General features: G+C 49.8%; 1 non-coding gene across 1 annotated transcript; it reads right to left on the reverse strand.

Annotated features, from left to right (window-relative positions):
* Positions 1 to 14891: 14891 nt before the first annotated feature.
* Positions 14892 to 14954, reverse strand: LOC118663968. The gene has a single exon (XR_004970246.1). It is a non-coding gene; the product is annotated as a U7 small nuclear RNA (small nuclear RNA).
* Between the last annotated feature and the right edge of the window lie 3032 nt (positions 14955 to 17986).

Below are 17986 nucleotides of genomic sequence, written 5' to 3' on the forward strand. Positions count from 1 at the left end.
TCCTGAGCGGGGTGAGCACTGGAGGCAGCTGATGGCTATTTCCCTGTCAGACCAATGGGAACGGCCTTGGGGGCCTGGCCTGGCCGGGGTGGCTCGTGGTTAAGCATCAGCCTCCTACACCCCCCGGTCATGCAGGTGCCCAGGTGATGGGCTCAGTGCTCGGTGTGGGGCGTGCAGGAGGCGGCCGACCAGTGATCCCCACTATTGACGGTTCCCTCCCCTCCCCTCCCTTTTTGAAATCAATAAAAAACACTTTAAAACAAAACCTCCTTGGGTGACTTGAATAAATGCCATGGTTGGGAAACGCTATCCTGTCCCGGGCGCCTGGAAGGCCCGTGCCCCAGCAATGCCTCCCCCAGGGGCAGCCCACAGCCCAGGCTGGGCATCTGCCAGCAGCAGGCGGGTGTAGGCTGGCCAGGCCCCTCCGATGTGGAGTTTGTATGAAAAAAGGTCCCATCCTACAGTGTCAGGATCTATTGGGGCTTTGACCTGGGCCAACCTGAGAACTACCTACCTCGTGGTTATTGCAAAGCAGAACAAGATGGCTGGTCTGTGGGGAAGGGGATGGGAGGCAGATGGGGTCACCGCTTGGAATCCTGCCAGGGAAGGGAGCGGGGGTCGGGGGTCGGAGTAGGACTGTGGACTCCCAAGCTGACTTGGAAACGTGGCCCTGCTTTCCAGGATCTGAGTACCCAGATCTCTCACCGCTGCTTATAAAAGAGGGGAGACCCTTGGCTTGGCCCCTGGAAGAACTGGAGCCCGCAGCCCAGGCCCTGTCCTGGGGCCGGGGGAGGAGGAGGAAGAGAAAGCCTCGAGTTTGTGGGCCCAGGAGCTCTCCCTCCCAAACCAGCCAGGCCTGCCCTGCATCTCCTCCCTAACCCGTGCCTCCAGGGTTGGTGGCTGGAGACCCATCCCAGGCACTTAATCCTGTCCCGGGCGCAAGTGAACAACACCGGGGTGGGGCAGGGCTAGGCAAGGGGAAGGAAAGGGGCTGAGGGACCCCCACCCTCTACCCTGGGTTCCGACAATGCACAAGTCTCCCCTTTAAGCCAAGTGAGAGGAAAAAAAACGGAGTCTGAGTCACGGGTGCAGGGCCCACATTTCACATTTTATTGCACTGTTTCCACAATCACTGAGTCCTGCCGGGCTGTGCCCAGGGCTCCAGAGGCAGGACCTGCAAGGTGAGGCTGCACAGCAAACCATTCCCGGGAGGGGCTGCCCCAGGAACCCCGTGAGGGTGACCTCGTGGCCATGGTTGGGAGACCCGTCGAGGACTGAACCCCACACCCACTGCCCATGTAGGTGGCTCTCATGTCTTCCCACCGCCTCCCGGACGCCGATCCCAAACAGGGAGACTCCAAAAGGGAGCACTTTCCTGTCCGCAGCACGGCGAGTGCTCCCGTTTGGAGTGCCCCTGTCTGGGTCTGGGAACGTCTCCAAAGGCCGCGGACCCCGACGAGGCAGGATTCCCACAGAAGCTTCTGGAAGATGCCAGAGTGCAACTCCAGGGCACGAAGGATCCAAGTATCGCCAACGCACAGCATCAGCTTGTGAACCTGCGGACTCGTGGAAACGTTAGGTGCTCGCGGTCACATGTGGCATCCACAGCCTCCCCGTTCCCTTACCCTCAGGCGTCCTTGAGGCCGTTCATTCCTTGGCCTGCAGTCAACCTGGCCAGCCCAGATCGGGGACTGGGCAGGGGGGTCCCCTGGATGTGCCCCCCGGTGACACTCAAATGTTGCAGCACTTTCCGCCCAGGCATCGGAGAGTGCCTGCTCATTTGAGTGCCACAGGCTGAGCCGTGGTGGCCCCCCGGGCCCTGGCCAGGCGACCCGGACCTCGCACACCTCCCGGAGGCCACAGCGGGCAGGGTCCTCCCGGCCCATCAGCAGAAGCTCCGTCTCGGCCGGTGGAGCTCAAACAGTGGCGGCACTTTGCTCTCAGCACAGAAAGTGCCCCCACAGTTTGAGTCCCACAGGCCAAGGACTCTGGACGCCAGCTCCGACCGACCGATGACCCGGGGGAAGCCAAACACCAAGTCCCAGGAGGGCTTGGTGTTTGACAGCTTTGCCTTGGTGGCCCAGGGTTTAGCTTACGTGGGTCCATGTGGAGTCCGTTCCATCCCCCCTTTTTCTTACCCCCTTAAAAGCCAGGGCTTCAGAAATTCAGCCGACCCACAATTCTCATCCTTGGTTTTTTTACCTCTACTTCCACCTGAAAAGTGACAGTGGAGGGTGCGCGCTGGAGGGTAGGTGGAAAGGTTGGTTGAGGATGTGGGGAATGCCAGGGGATACTCACAGACCAGGAGTGCGCAGTGTGGCAGCTTCTCTCCTCAAGACTCGGGAGGTGGGCGCTTGTCCCTTAAATAAGGTGACGAACCCATTCAATGCTCCCACCCAATTCCGGGCGCAAGACCACTCCCCTCCCCCTCCCTTCCCCGCTCAGACCCACCCTACCCCTGGGTTGGAGCTCCTCGTAATCAGATAGGGCCTCACATATCTTTAAACTTTTATTATTTAAAAAGTTTAACCATTTTAAAGATTATAATGTTAAAAAGAAATTGGAGGGCGGAGGTAGCCTGGAGGGGGTCCATGAGGGGGAAAGGGGACAGGTGTAATACTGTCATCAATAAAGAATTGATAAAAATAAGTAAGTCATATTGCTTGGTAGTTAAAGAAAAAAATCCAAAAGAATAAAACAGACAAACCCTATTTCTTGGTGGTTAAAAAAAACCATAAATCCCATATTGCTTTTGTGGTTAAAATTTTTTTTTTATATTTCTTTATTTTGAGGTAATAAATTCTTTTATTATTCCACCAAAAGCAAGTAATTGTGAACAATGGCAAAATGGGGGAATTACTCACAAGACAGGAACTCCACCTACTGAAGGAACTATAAGAAATTGTGCACAATAAATACCTAAATATCAGTTAATGCTATATGGACCCGGCAAATGAGAGACCAGGCCCTTGCTGGTTCTATTGGGTTTAAGGGGTGACAGGGCCCTGGGTTCTGGAGTCTGTGGCCGAGGGTTTCCGTGGGGGAGGTGGTTTTTTTCCTCCCCAGGAGAGACTCAGCACATTTTTGTCTTCACAAGTGTGTGGGGGAGGGGACTGAGAGCCAGGGTCCAGGGCGGCCGGCTCACCCCCAACAACAGGGGACAGTCCCTTCGATAAAGTCTTGTCCCGGCCCTAACATGTGAGTAGGGCCAACGCTGGCAATCCCTGCTGTCGCATTAAGGTTATAGGGATGGGAGGGGGGAAAAAAATCTAATCTCCACAGCATAGTAAATAGTCAATATAGTCAATTGTGTTGTAATGACTATGTCATTACAATGCTAAATAAAGCATTTAAAAATACATCTTTTTAGAAATTGAAATCCCTCGAATCCAAAAAAAAAAGAACCCACAAGTACAAATACACATTAATTTATTACACGACTCTTTGTCTTCACATACCGTTTATATCGAGAACACACTCCTGCACTTTAACTTATTTTATTGATTTTTTTACAGAGAGGAAGGGAGAGGGATAGAGAGTCAGAAACATCGATGAGAGAGAAACATCGATCAGCTGCCTCCTGCACAGTCCCTACTGGGGATGTGCCCGCAACCAATGTATATGCCCTTGACTGGAATGGAACCTGGGACCCTTCAGTCCTCAGGCCGACGCTCTATCCACTGAGCCACACCAGCCAGGGCACCCTCCTGCACTTCAAATCTAAGAGCGTGGCCCTGACAGGTTTGGCTCAGTGAATAGAGCATTGGCCTGTGGACTGGAGGGTCCCGGGTTTCATTCCCGTCAGGGCACATGCCCAGGTTGTGGGCTCCATTCTCTCTCCTTCTCCCTTCCTCTCTGAAATCAATGAAATAAAATCAAAATGTATTTAAAATCAATCAATCAGTCTAAGAGTGTGCTAGCAGCAGTCACTTAGACTCTGACGTCGGCCGTGTGGCCGATGTGAGGTGTTCCCTTGCCCGGGCCGGGTGTCACAGATTCACCTGCCGGTTGTACGGAAACCTGGAGGTCAGGGAAGCTTTAGATTTTACAGATCGAGATGACCTGGTGTATTTTTTCAGAATGCGTCATCCTGTCCTCCAGACGCACGGCCTGTTACCAGCAGGTTCCATCCCAGATCTGCTTCTAGGAATGCAGGTCCAACCAAGTATTTGTCATGTGATCATTTCCTCCCCCCTCCTCTTCGGTGAAGTAGCCTCGTAACCAAATAATGGGGGGTGAATGTCCGGCCTCTGGTCACCTGTTTAAATGTATAATGAAAGCTGAGTGCAAGTTTTTTAAAAATGTATTTATTTATTTTTTAAATGTACTTATTGATTTCAGAGAGAGAGAGAGGCAGAGAGACGTGGCTTTGCTGTTCCACTTGTGCATTTATTGGTGGTTTCTTCGAAAGTATTTAAATTGTGGTGAGTTTTCCGGAGGGAGTATATTCCTCTTTTTACTTCTTCATTTACTAGAGGCCCTGGGACCATGCATATAGGCATACAAGGTCCTTCCAACCAACCATTCTTCAATTTCATTTTATTTCTTGACTCGGGGTGAGAGGAATCCCATCGCAGAGCCCCAGGACGGGCGGTTGGGGGAGGCCAAGGACGGACAGGACGGACTAAGCCTCCCAGGAATCCTCCCTGCAAAACGCTGAAGGTCTTCATTTGCAAATCACTGGGTCTGTCTCCTTCGCACTCCCCTCCCCTGGGAGGCTCACCCGCATGCCCGCCCGCCCGCCCGCCCGCCCGGGGCTCAGCTTAATCGGGCTGGTCTCCATTCCAGAGAGAACCAGTTTCCTTTGTCAAATCCCAGCAGCGTCTGTGAAATCCCTCCTGGAGGTGCACTCCCCGCCCCTCATTCTACGGGACGTTTATCTACACCCTGGGGGCTGGGGGCCCAAGGACGATAACCCGATTTCTGAAAGGGGAAGGGAATTTAAGCCTGTTATCTACATTGAGGGCTTTGAGTTGAGTTGGGGGGTGGCGGGGCGGGTAGGTGGGGGAGGATTCTCCCCACTGATCAGCTGCCTCTGGAGGGCAGCTGGAGTCCTGGGCGCCCGCCTGTACTGGCGACTGACACCCCCGAGTCAATACACATCCCTCAGTATGTCCTGGGCCGTCTGCATCCTCATTCTTGAGTGCTGGGGACAACATGATAAATAAAGAGACAAGAAGGGAGATGGGGATGGACTAGAAGGGGTCAATGGACGGGGTGGGGGGAGGAGGACACATGTACTTTTTTTCATTCATTTATTTTATTTTTTATCATTTTTTAAAATATATTTTTATTGACTTCAGAGAGGAAGGGAGAGGGATAGAAACATCAATGATGAGATAGAATCATGGACCGGCTGCCTCCTGCACGCACCACACTGGGGATCAAGCCCACAACCCGGGCCTGTGCCCTTGGCTGGAATCGAACCCGGGACCCTGCAGTCCACAGGCTGAGGCTCTATCCACTGAGCCAAACCTGCCAGGGCTTCATTCATTTTTTAAAATCTTTCTTATTGAAAGTATTACATAATGTCCCCTTTCCCTCCCCCATCGGCCCCCTCCCGCCCGTCCCCCACCCCAGACATATGTAGTACTTTCAACAATAAAGATTTAAAAATTTTTTTTAAAAAAGAGCCCTAGCTGCTTTGGCTCCGTGGATGGAGTGTCCGCCTGCGGACTGAGGGGGTCCCGGGTTCGAATCCAATCAAGGGCATGTGCCTCGGTTGCAGGCTCCATCCCCAGCCCCGGTCGGGGCACATGCAGGAGACACCCATGTTTATCTGCCGCCGTCTCTTCCCTTCCACTCTCTCTAGGAATCAGTGTGTGGGGGTGGAATCCTCAGGTGAGGATTAACAGCAAGGACAGAAAGAATAAAAAATTAACCAAAGAAATCCCGGCTGAGGCGGAGGTGGCAGACAAAGGAACGGGGCCACACCAGGATTCTGTTGCAGCTCAAACAAAGGAGGTCGCCGTGGTGTCTGTGAAAGGCCAGGTCTCAGAACTGCCCCTGCCCTTAAGGGAAACCAGAGTGTCACCCCCTTGCTCCCCAAGTTGCTCAGGCTGCTCCCCTCCCCCCCCAACCCAACCGAAGCCTGAATCCAAAGCCCTTGAGATGGAGCCAGCCCTTCAGATGGAATGCACCCTGGCTCTCTAAGACCCTGGCCCCCCAAGGCGTGGCCCCCCAAGGCGTGGCTCCCTAGCTCGGAGGAGCAATAAACCCAAATTGTCTTAAATGCTTTACGTCCTGGGCCATTATCTCCCTGTCCTGAGGCGGTGGCCGGCCTGAATGGGGAGGCCCAGGGGGCTGGCTGTGGGCACAGCCGAGAGTTTTGCCTTTGGAAATTGATTGGGTGTGTGGGGCTGGGGGGTGGGGGTGGGGGATCCCAGAAGGGGGAAGTCACATTTCATGAAATTCACATTTCAGTGTTCATGATGAAGGTGTTATCGGAGCACGGGCACATGGCTTCGCCTCCGTGTCGCCTGCGGCTGCCCCCGTGTGACAATGCGGAGTTGGGTGATTTGTGACCCGTGGCCCCCAATCCTGAAATATTCGCGCTGCGGCCGCCTTACAGCACACGGGGGCCGGCCTGTGTGTTAGGGTGACCGGGACTAGCCTGGGATGACGGGGCCATCTTTCTCGAGGGCTCCAGTTTCTCGGCACTGGGCTCAATAAGAACGTATAATTGGATGTTAAGGCCCTGTGGCTTGTAGAAGAGAACTTCTGGCTTATTCGATTGCTTGTTAAAATGGTTATGCAGTTTATTCAAGACTTGCAGTCGGGGGAGAGGGAGGGAGGCAAACATTGATCTTTATGTTCTTAGGTATTTTTATTTGGGTTTTTTGTGTTTTTTTTGAGAGACAGAGAGACATGGCTTTGTTGCTCTACTTATTTATGCATTCATTGGTTCATTTTAAAATATATATTTTTTTTATTGATTTCCAGAGAGGAAGGGAGAGGTAGAGAGAGATTGTCAGTGATGAGACAGAATCATTGATCCGCTGCCTCCTGCACGCCCCACACTGGGGGATCAAGCCCCAAACCCGGGCATGTGCCCTGACCAGGAATTGAACCATGACCTCCTGGTCCATAGGTCAATGCCTAACCACTGAACCACACTGGCCAGGTCATTGGTTGATTCTTGTATGTGCCCTGACTAGGGGTAGAACCCATAACCTTGGTATATGGAGATGAGGTTTCTTTCTTTCTTTCTTTCTTTCTTTCTTTCTTTCTTTCTTTCTTTCTTTCTTTCTTTCTTTCTTTCTTTTTTGCCTGAAAATTAAATTGTCACAAGGCAGCCCTGGCCGGTTTGGCTCAGTGGATAGAGCATCAGCCTGCAGACTGAAGGGTCCCAAGTTTGATTCTGGTCAGGGCACATGCCCGGGTTGTGGGCTTGATCCCCAGTGGGGGACGTGCAGGAGGCAGCGGATTAATGATTCTCTCTCTCATCATTGATGTTTCTATCTCTCTCTTCCTCTCCTTTCTTCTCTGAAATCAATAAAACTATATGTAAAAATAAAATAAATTGTCACAAGGCAGATCAATGGAAAGCATACATTTTTTTCTCTCCTTCTCAGCGTCTATTCTTTCATACAAATGTGGCTTATCTTTCACGGGGGAATTTCACCCCCTGCTTTTAAGAAAAAGGAAGTCAGTGCTGCTTTTGTATTTGCTGTATTTCATGAACTTTTAATATATATATTTGATTTCAGCGAAGAAGGGAGGGAGAAACATTGATGGGCTGCCTCCTGCACACCCCCTCATTGGGGATTGAGCCCACAATCCGGGCATGTGTCTTGACTGGGAATCCAACCTTCACCTCCTGGTCCATAGGTCGATGCTCAACCACTGAGCCACACGGGCCGGGCTCACGGCCCAGAGGACAGCGGCAGTTGGGGTGGCCAGTTCCTAACTCCTTCAGGGTCAGACTGACTCGGAGGGGAGGCAGACGGAGCTCAGCTCTTAATATATCGAGGAGAAATGGGGGTTTGTAGCCGAAGAGGGGAGTTGAGGGGCCAGTGGGCTGAGAGTTACCCAGACACCAGGGCTCAAGGCTCCCACGAAACTGGCCTCAGAGGATTCGTGCTGGAGGCAGGTCAAGGGCGTGGGCAGAAAAGGGTGGAGGGTGAGGAATTTGATAGCAGGACTGAGCAGATATGAAGGGTGGGGGGGAAGATCTAGCGGAGACTGGGCTGGGCAGGCCAGAGGCAAGTAGGGGGAGAGATTGAGGCTATAATCTCCTCAATTACAAATCCTCCCCGTGGGATGGGAGGGGATGGGAGGGGATGGGAGGGGGGGGGGGCTGGGAGAAAGCTAATGGGAGTGGGGATGGGGGTGATCAGAACGGGAAATGCGGACGTGGAGGCCAGAATTCCTCCCTCCCCAGGACTCAGGAAAGACATTTAGACCCTCATTCAGGGCAAAGAATGAGACTGGATGAGCCGTTTAGAGAATCTGTGGGCCCTTTCAGAACAAAAGCGCAGGCCTGCCTGGGTTCATAATGGCACATTCAAATGCTGTGGACGCCTGGGGCGGGGGGAGCACACTCCCATTCACTGGATTTCTGTGAATTTTCCAGCCCGAAGGGAAGGGTTTTCCTTCTTTCCTGAATGGTGAGACCCAGAGATTTTATTTTAGAAGGCATTTTACAAAACGAAATTTCATTTTTTCAATAAGTTATAGGTACAGAAAAGCTAGAGTTTCCATCAGACCTGTTAGCAGTTTCTCCCATTGTGCATTCATGTCCTGTTCATGAGTGTGGTACGTGTGTTACAGTTCATGAACCCATATTTTCATTAGCTACGGCCCATACTTTCTATTGTCTTCGGTGTCTTATTTTTTAACCTACTGTCCTTGTTCTGCCCACCCAGGAGGCCACGTCCCATTTAGTTGTCATGTTTCTTTCTTTTTATAAAAAAATATATATATTTATTTATTTATTTAATATATATATTTTTTATTGATTTCAGAGAGGAAAGGAGGAGAGAGAGAGATAGAAACATCAATGATGAGAGAGAATCATTGATCGGCTGCCTCCTGCACGCCCCACATTGGGGATGGAGCCCACAACCCAGGCATGTGCCCTCGGCCGGAATCGAACCTGGGACCCTTCAGTCTGCAGGCCGATGTTCTATCCACTGAGCCAAACCAGCTAGGGCTCAATTTAATTTTTTTACATTGATCTGAGAGAGAGAGAAAGAGCGCCTGACTGGGATTGAACCTGAAATCTTGACGTATCAGGAAATGCTCTAACCAACTGACTACCCAACCAGGGCTTGCTTCCTCACCCTTTCTAACAAGTCTTCTTCTGTGGACAACTTTTTCTGTAATTGTTCCAGAGCCTACCTGTCAGAGCCCTACAGTTTATACTACGATCACAGGCGCAAAAGTGTTTTCCTGATGGGGTACTTGTTAAAAAACACACCCTGAGAACCCGTGGGGAGGGGGTGGGAGAGGGCCATGGGGGGGCGGGGAAGGGAGGGGAGACATATGTAATACTTTCAACAAAGATTTATTTTTTAAAAAAATATCTGGGAGCCCATGACAAAAGGAAGCAGGGGCAGAGAGCCGGGTGGGGGAGAGGGGGCCGGAGGGACGGGTCAGCGTTGGGAAGCCTGCTCTCTGTCCAGCAAGTCCGCCCTCTGGACTCCTTATCACCATCTGGTCTGGGAGGCAGGTCCCGTGGAGAGGGCTAGAAAACGTGATTCCATTCCAGGGCTGAGTCACACACTCCCAGCTTCTGGGGGAAAAAAATGCCAGGGGCTGCTCACTTCAAAGAATACGTTCTGATGATTTATTTTAAACAATATATTTTTATTGGCTACAGAGAGGAAGGGCCAAGGAGAGAGAGGGATAGAAACATCAATGGTGAGAGAGAATCCATTGATCGGCTGCCTCCTGCACACCCCACCCTGGGGATCGAGCCTGGAACCCGGCCATGGGCCCTGACCAGGAATCGAACCGTGGCTTCCCGGTTCCTAGGTTGACGCTCAACCACTGAGCCACGCCGGCCGGGCTGTTCTGATGATTTTGATGCCAATAGATTTTTTTTTTCCTTTTCTTTTACAGACAGGAAATTTCTCTTATATTTCTGTAGAATCTAAAGATCAGAGGTAGGGTATAATCTCATGTTCTCCATTGAGTATTTACTAGGCAGGATGGGACTGCGTTGATTTTTAATTTTGTTTTTTGTTTTCCTTATTTTTTTTTTAAATTCTCCCCCCCCCCCTCTCTCTCCCCTCTCTCCCTTTTGGGCAGGACTGTAGTTAAATTTCCAGACACCACTTTTGCTGGAGATTCGTAGTCTTCCAGTGCATTTCCTTGTTGAACAAGTATTAGTTGAAATCAATGATTTCCAGGGTCCCAATCCCACAGCAACAGGTGGAGATGGGATTCCTTAGTACTTGGGACCCATGATTACGAGCTCAGCATCTGAAATGGCGGGGAGACAGGCCAGGGCTAGCTCCCCAAGATCTGGTGGGTTTTCTGAAAGGAGCCCTAAGGAAGGTGTTGGAAGAAAACATTTTTCCTCTTCTAATTTGGGTCTGATAGTTGGGTGCGGGGTGGGGGCGGGAGGGGCTCAGAATTAACTGACAATACGTCGATTAACAGGAGAAAAGATGAGGCCTGTTGACACTGGCCCCAGGGACCGCCCAGTCGACGGGACCCGGACGAGCAGCCGGGAGAAAGGTTTTCACCCATCAACCTAACAAAGGAGGGTGTGAGGGCTCCCCTGGGGCCCACGGCGGTGGTCCTGGGCTTTCTGATGCTAAAGGCTCCGGGCAGTCTGCGGGCTGCTGACTTTCCCGGAAACTCACGCGGAGGGGGGCCGAGCTGCTGTTGGCTGTGAGGCCTCCGTGAAGGGAGTTCCTGGAAATCTCAGATTTTTATTTTCAAGTTATCCAAGAACGTTGATTGAGGAAGTTCACCGAGGTAGTAAAAGTGAGCCGCAGAAGAAGGAAATGCACTAAGGCAGTGGTTCTCAACCTTCCTAACGCCGCCACCCTCTAATCCAGTTCCTCATGGGGTGGTGACCCCCAATTTCATTGTTACCAGTTGAACAGAATGAAAGCACAGTGATGAATCACAAAAACAATAGGTAATTATAGATGTGTTTTCCGATGGTCTTAGGCGACCCCTGTGAAAGGGTCGTTCGACCCCCAAAGGGGTCGGGACCCACAGGTTGAGAACGGCTGCACTAAGGAAACAAGTCACAGAGGGAAAAAGGAGGCCCTTGGAGCTTACACTAGAACGAACATTCGAGGGGGGAGGGGAGAGACGGAGAGCTAAGACTTCTTTCTGCATCTCCTGTAGCCCAAATGTTTGGGGGATAAAGACACACACAAAAAATCTTTAAAAAAAAAAAAAACACCAGCAAAAAAACATAGTATTTATTTTTCCTTTCAAGTGTTTGTTCCAGTTACTCACTTTCTTTTTTTATTACATTTCCCAGAATTCCCAAGACACGGGCAACTTGTGATGGTTGTAACAGGCTTGCTGTGGAGAACTTGATTTCGTTACAAAATAATCATATATATACTATATAATTGATTTTATATATATATAATTGATTTTTTACAGAGAGGAAGGGAGAGGGATAGAGAGTTAGAAACATCGATGAGAGAGACACATCGATCAGCTGCCTCCTGCACACCCCCCACTGGAGATCAAGCCCACAACCCGGGCATGTGTCCTAGACCAGAATCGAACCCGGGACCGCAGGCCAATGCTTTATCCACTGAGCCAAACCGGTCAGGGCGAAAATAATCTTTTTTAAACAATGAGTTCTCGAGGAAGGGAGAGAGGAAGAGAAACATCCATGTGTTGTGTCATTTGTTTATGTGTTCATTGGTTGGTTCTTACAAGTGTCCCGATCGGGACTCGAACCCGCAACTCTGGTGTTAATCAACTGAACTGCCCGGCCAGGACCAAAACAGTCTTTTTAAAAACAGTTATCTCATACATGTTCAGTAATCACAAACAGTTGGCCTGTATAGAAAAAAGCCAAACAACCTTAGCTGGTTTGGCTCAGTGGATAGAGTGTCGGCCTGGGGACTGAAGAGCTCCAGGTTTGATTCCGGCCAAGGGCACATGCCCGGGTTGTGGGCTCCATCCCCAGTAGGGGGCGTGCTGGAGGTAGCCGATCAATGATTCTCTCTCATCATTGATGTTTCCTTTTTTTTAAAAAAAAAATATATTTTATTGATTTCTTACAGAGAGGAAGGGAGAGGGATAGAGAGTTAGAAACATCGATGAGAGAGAAACATCGATCAGCTGCCTCCTGCAGACTCTCTACTGGGGATGTGCCCGCAACCAAGGCACATGCCCTTGACCGGAATCGAACCTGGGACCCTTGAGTCTGCAGGCCGACGCTCTATCCCCTGAGCCAAACCGGTTAGGGCATCATTGATGTTTCTATCTCTCCCTCTCGCTTCCCCTCTGAAATCAATAAAAGACATTTAAAATAAATTTTAAAAGAAAAAAGCCAAAAGAACAAGTTAACTCTTACGACTAATATCACAGCAGACAAGGAAAAATAATCTCTCTGCCAACTCAGGGGTTCTCAGTGTGTCCCCGAGTCAAAGACAGACTAGCCTATTGGGCGTGGGGGTGCAGGGGCGTGGGGACCTGACATGAGCTGGGTAAGGCCTTTACCTGAAAGGCCCAGAATGCTTTGCATGAGGCTGGCAGCTGGAAGGCGGTGGCCCGGGAGGAAGGCTGAGACTTCCCGCGCAGTCAGGAATCCCATCTCTGAATTACAAGTTCAGAGCCCGGGAGGACAGAACGGGTCCGAACTGCTCCAGGGCGCCTTTCTGGGGAAGTGGCTTCTGTGTCCGAGAGTTGATGGGTCAGTGATGAGCATCGTCCAGTGGGATTTGTACTGGGGGTCCGTCAAACATCGTTGCGTTTAGACTGCCACCGTCCCCGCTTCAAGGGGGCACCCTGAGCTCCTGGCAGAGTGAGGTCCCAGTTGTCACCACCCCTAACTGAACAGGGAGGCACATTCTGGGTGAACGTGGAGAAATAAAAGAGCCCTGAGCGGTGTGCTCAGTGGTTAGTGCGTTGGCCCAGGACCGAGAGGTCAGGGGTTTGATTCCCAGTCAAGGGCACTTACCTGGGTTGTAGGTTTGATCCCTGGTCCCGGTCCGGGCTCCTGGGGGAGGCATCCAATCTCTCTCTCTCTTTTTTTCTCTCTCTCCCCCCTCCCTTCCACTCTCTCTAAAAATCAATAGGAAAATATCCTCGGAGACTTTGAGGAGACTGGACATACATGTTGAGGAAGAGGTTTAAACCCCTAGGAAGACAAATGCCTGCAATCACCCAGAAGTGAATCACACTCACAGGTGTAGACCGAGGGCTTCTAGTTAGTGGTGAGACCTGTGACTCAGCACGTAAGTTCTAGCACGTGGGCGACCCTGGGCAGTGGCGACCTTCCCGTCACGCTGGGAGCATCTCTGGGGCAAAGCGTGAGTCAGACACATCTCTGGTGTCTGCTAGCTTACGTGGTGGCCTTCAGAAAGCTGTCTGGATGGATGGCTGGCTGGAGGAGATGGATGGATGGATGGATGGATGGATGGATGGATGGATGGATGGATGGGTGGGTGGATGGATGGATGGATGGATGGATGGATGGATAGATAGATGGCTGGCTGGGTGGCTGGCTGGATCCCAAATGGATGGATGGATGGATCCCAAATGGATGGATGGATGGTTGGATGGATGGATGGATGTGTGGGTGGGTGCATGGGTGGATAGATGTATGGACGGATGTGTGGGTGGGTGGATAGATGTGTGGGTGGGTGGATGGATGGATGAATGGATGTGTGGATGGATGGATGTGTGGATGGATGGATGGATGGATGGATGGATGGATGGATGGATCCCAAATGGATGGATGGATGATGGATGGATGGATGGATGGATGGATGTGTGGGTGGGTGGATGGGTGGATGGATGGATGGATGGATGGATGGATGGATGGATGGATGGATGGATGGATGTGTGGGTGGGTGGATGGATGTGTGGGTGGGTGGGTGGATGTGTGGATGGATGGATAGATGGATGGATGGATGGATGGATGGATGGATGGATGGATGGATGGATGGATGTGTGGGTGGGTGGATGGATGTGTGGATGGATGGATGGATGGATTGATGGATGGATGGATTGATGGATGGATGGATGGCTAGATGGCTGGCTGGTTGGCTGTCTGCCTGGATGAGTCAGCAAGCCCCTTAGGACAGTTCTGGGGGAAGAACCTTGAGCCCAAGGGAGAGCACTACCACATATCTCAATTAATCCTTGTTCCAGGTATTGCTCCCTTACTGCTAAGCAGCACCCCTAGTGCCTAACTGTAATCTTTCATTGATTTTCTGCAAAGGCTATTTCTGTGTTTGAGAACCCAGAGACCTCAAGCCATTGGCTCAAGGCCACAGAGCTGGTACCAATCAGGATTCCTCCTTGGGCAGTCTGAGTCGGGTATTTAACCAAGGCTACTGAGCCCTTGCTGGGTGTCTCCTCCAGTGGGAGAAGGCAGGACGGGCAGGAGAGTGGTTAGGGTAGAGTCCTGGAAGGCCTGTAAGCCTGTCACTCAAAAATAATAGTAACCCTGCCCATGTAGCTCAGTTGGTTAGAGCATCGTCCCAATACACCAACGCTGTAGGTTCGATCCCCAGTCAGGACACATACAAGAATCAACCAATTTCCCTAGCTCGTTTGGCTCAGTGGATAGAATGTTGGCCTGCGGACTGAAGGGTCCCAGGTTCGATTCCACTCAAGGGCATATGCCTGGGTTGCAGGCTCAGTCCCCAGTAGGAGGGGGTATGCAGCAGGCAGCCAATCAATGATTTTCTTTCATCATTGATGTTTCTTTTTCTTTTTTTGTTTGTTTTGGGGAGAGCCTTTTGTTACAAGCCAGAAGACCTGCTGGACAAATTCAAAAAGAGTTGTAGGCACTTCATCATTGATGTTTCGCTCTCTCTCCCTCTCTCGCCCTCTCCCTTCCTCTCTGAAATCAATAAAAAAAATATATTAAAAAAAAATAATCAACCAATGAATGCATAAATAAATGAAACAACAAAGCAATGTTTCTCTCTCATCAATCAATAAAATGTTTGGAAAAAAACAGTAAGATTTATCATTCTAAAAATGAACAAAAGCAATAGTGATGATAGTATTACTTACTATTAGAAAAATAGAAATACTTATTTAATTTTTATTGATTTTTAGAGAGAGAAGAAAGGAGAGAGAGAGAGAGAGAGAGAGAGAGAGAGAGAGAGAGAGAGACAGACATTGATTTGTTGTTCCACTTATCTATGCATTCATTGGTTGATTCTTGTATGTCCCCTGACCAGGGATCAAACCTACTACAACCTTGGTGTATCAGGATGATGCTCCAACCAACTGCGCTACACGGGCCAGAACGATAATAATTCTTATAGTTATTGTGGATGAAAAAGGGGCCAAATACTAAACCTGACAAGCTCAGGGGAGGCCGGCATGGCAGGTCCTACAAATTCAGACGCCAAAGTAACCATAAAAATTCCCAACTACAATAGTCACAGCATAGCCTGCGGCTTCCTTGACAAAGGTCAATTCTGACCTAACTGAGCCGGTCCATCGTCCCTGTGCACCTCAGAGGACATACCTGGAGGCCTTTGCGTCGTTCATGAGTGGACGGCTGTGTGTTCACGCTCTTGTAGGTTATTTTTTAAAATTTGGAACCGGGTACACTTAATCAAATTTTTAAATCAAAGCGTAGAATAAAAGAAATCGGGGGGAAATGATGGAGCCTACGTTCTCCCTCTTGGAAATTTCCAGCGCAGGGTCTGAGGAGGAGGAAAAAGTCAAACCTGTGTGACTTCATTTTTCACATTCTTTTTAGAAATACTCTGTCCTTTTTCTTCCTCTCGGCTACTACGCCATCCCGCATCTTACAGACACCAGCCTGGGGCGGGAAGTTTCCAGGAAAGCAGTCAGCACCTGCCCTTTGATCACATGGGGGCCAGGACACGCCAGCGCCGTTTTAAGGACATTGGCGTTTTAACGACAAAAAAGCTCATATTTACCCAAAACTTACCAGAGTTTGATTGGCCCCTTTTATAAAAGGAGAAAACGAATCTTGGAAGATACTAAAGAAATGGCTAAAAAAAAAAAAGAGAGAGAAGGAATGGCTAAGTGGCGGCGTCGGGTCTTGAACCCCGGGACCCTGGCTCTGAAAGCATTCTCTACCATCGGGTCCAGCCTTCCCGGTTCAGGTCTGGCTCATCTTTCTCCGGAAAAGGGAATGTTTGCAGACTGCGTGTCAGCTTTGCCTGAGATGGCCTTGCTCGGAGCGCCCCCTCGTGGCCGGCATGGCAAAGCGCACCTCTGGCTAATGTCATTTTCGTGTTTGTGAAGTCCATGTGGATGGAGGTCAAATTTGGTTTGCTGATCTGCATCCGTAAGATCTTTCTATTTATTTTATTTTTATTTAAAAAATATATATCTTATTGATTTTTTTACAGAGAGGAAGGGAGAGGGATAGAGAGTTAGAAACATCGATGAGAAAGAAACATCCATCAGCTGCCTCCTGCACGCCCCCTACTGGGGATGTGCCTGCAACCAAGGTACATGCCCTTGACTGGAATCGAACCCGGGACCCTTCAGTCCGCAGGCTGATGCTCTATCCACTGAGCCAAACCGGTTAGGGCTTTATTTTTATTTAAAAAAATTTTTTAAATATTTTATTGATTTTTTACAGAGAGGAAGGGAGAGGGATAGAGAGTTAGAAACAGCGATGAGAAAGAAACATCCATCAGCTGCCTCCTGCACATCCCCCACTGGGGATGTGCCTGCAACCAAGGTACATGCCCTTGTCTGGAATCGAACCTGGGACCTTTCAGTCTGCAGGCCGACACTCTATCCCAGCCGTGGGCAAACTACGGCCCGCAGGCCGGATCTGGCCCGTTTGAAATGAATAAAACTAAAAAAAAAAAAAAAAAAAAAAAAAAAAGACCGTACCCTTTTATGTAATGATGTTTACTTTGAATTTATATTAGTTCACACAAACACTCCATCCAAGCTTTTGTTCCGGCCCTCCGGTCCAGTTTAAGAACCCATTGTGGCCCTCGAGTCAAAAAGTTTGCCCACCCCTGCTCTATCCACTGAGCCAAACCAGTCAGGCTATTTTAAATTTTATTGTTGAAAATATTACACAGGTCCTCCCCCACCCCCCATTCACCTCTTCCAGCCCGTTCCTGTCCTCCCTCCCCACCCCCAACCCCCAGGCCCTCACCTGTCGTAAATGGTTCCTTCCACGTCCCGCGTGGCCCAGGGTTCAGGATCTGGAAGAGGAGCCGCACACAAATAAATGAAATAGAAAAGACAAGAGATAATTTGGGAATATTGGGGGACCAGGCGGTAAGTCCAACTCAAGAGGAAGGACTTCCACCCGTGCTCAGGCCGCACCAACCTTTTATAGTCTGAGGTAAACAATGCAGTGGTTACCATAGTTACAGTTCTTGTGAGTTTCACCTGTTTTGATCATGTTTACACTCCCTGCATTTCCCTCAGCCCATTAGCTTCCCAGGTAAGATCTGGGGAGTGTTATAAGGTCCAGCCTCAGTATGCTAAGAGGACTGAGCTCTCTAAACTGGAACTTGTTTGTGACTTTGCCAGCAGGTCAGTCTGAGGCTCAACCCTATATCAGCTTCCCACATCTCACCCTTTTTTTTTTTAATTATTATTATTATCTACTATAATGAAAATAAAACTTAAACATCAAGAACAAAACTCTGGCTATTAAAACAATAACAAAACAATGCTAATCCGTAACCCAAAGCATTTTAAAACTTAGGCATAACACTTCAAGAACAAAAAATGTTTTAAGTCCCAATTTCAATGTCCAACAGTTCTGAGCCCAAGTTTCAATGTCCGACAGTTCCTTATGTGTACATGTCAGCAATGGTATTTCAGTTCTGGATGGTGGACAAATGTTGACAGTGCAGGT

The sequence above is a fragment of the Myotis myotis genome, unplaced genomic scaffold (genome assembly GCF_014108235.1).
Source record: "Myotis myotis isolate mMyoMyo1 unplaced genomic scaffold, mMyoMyo1.p scaffold_m19_p_90, whole genome shotgun sequence".
Classification (NCBI taxonomy): Eukaryota; Metazoa; Chordata; class Mammalia; order Chiroptera; family Vespertilionidae; genus Myotis; species Myotis myotis.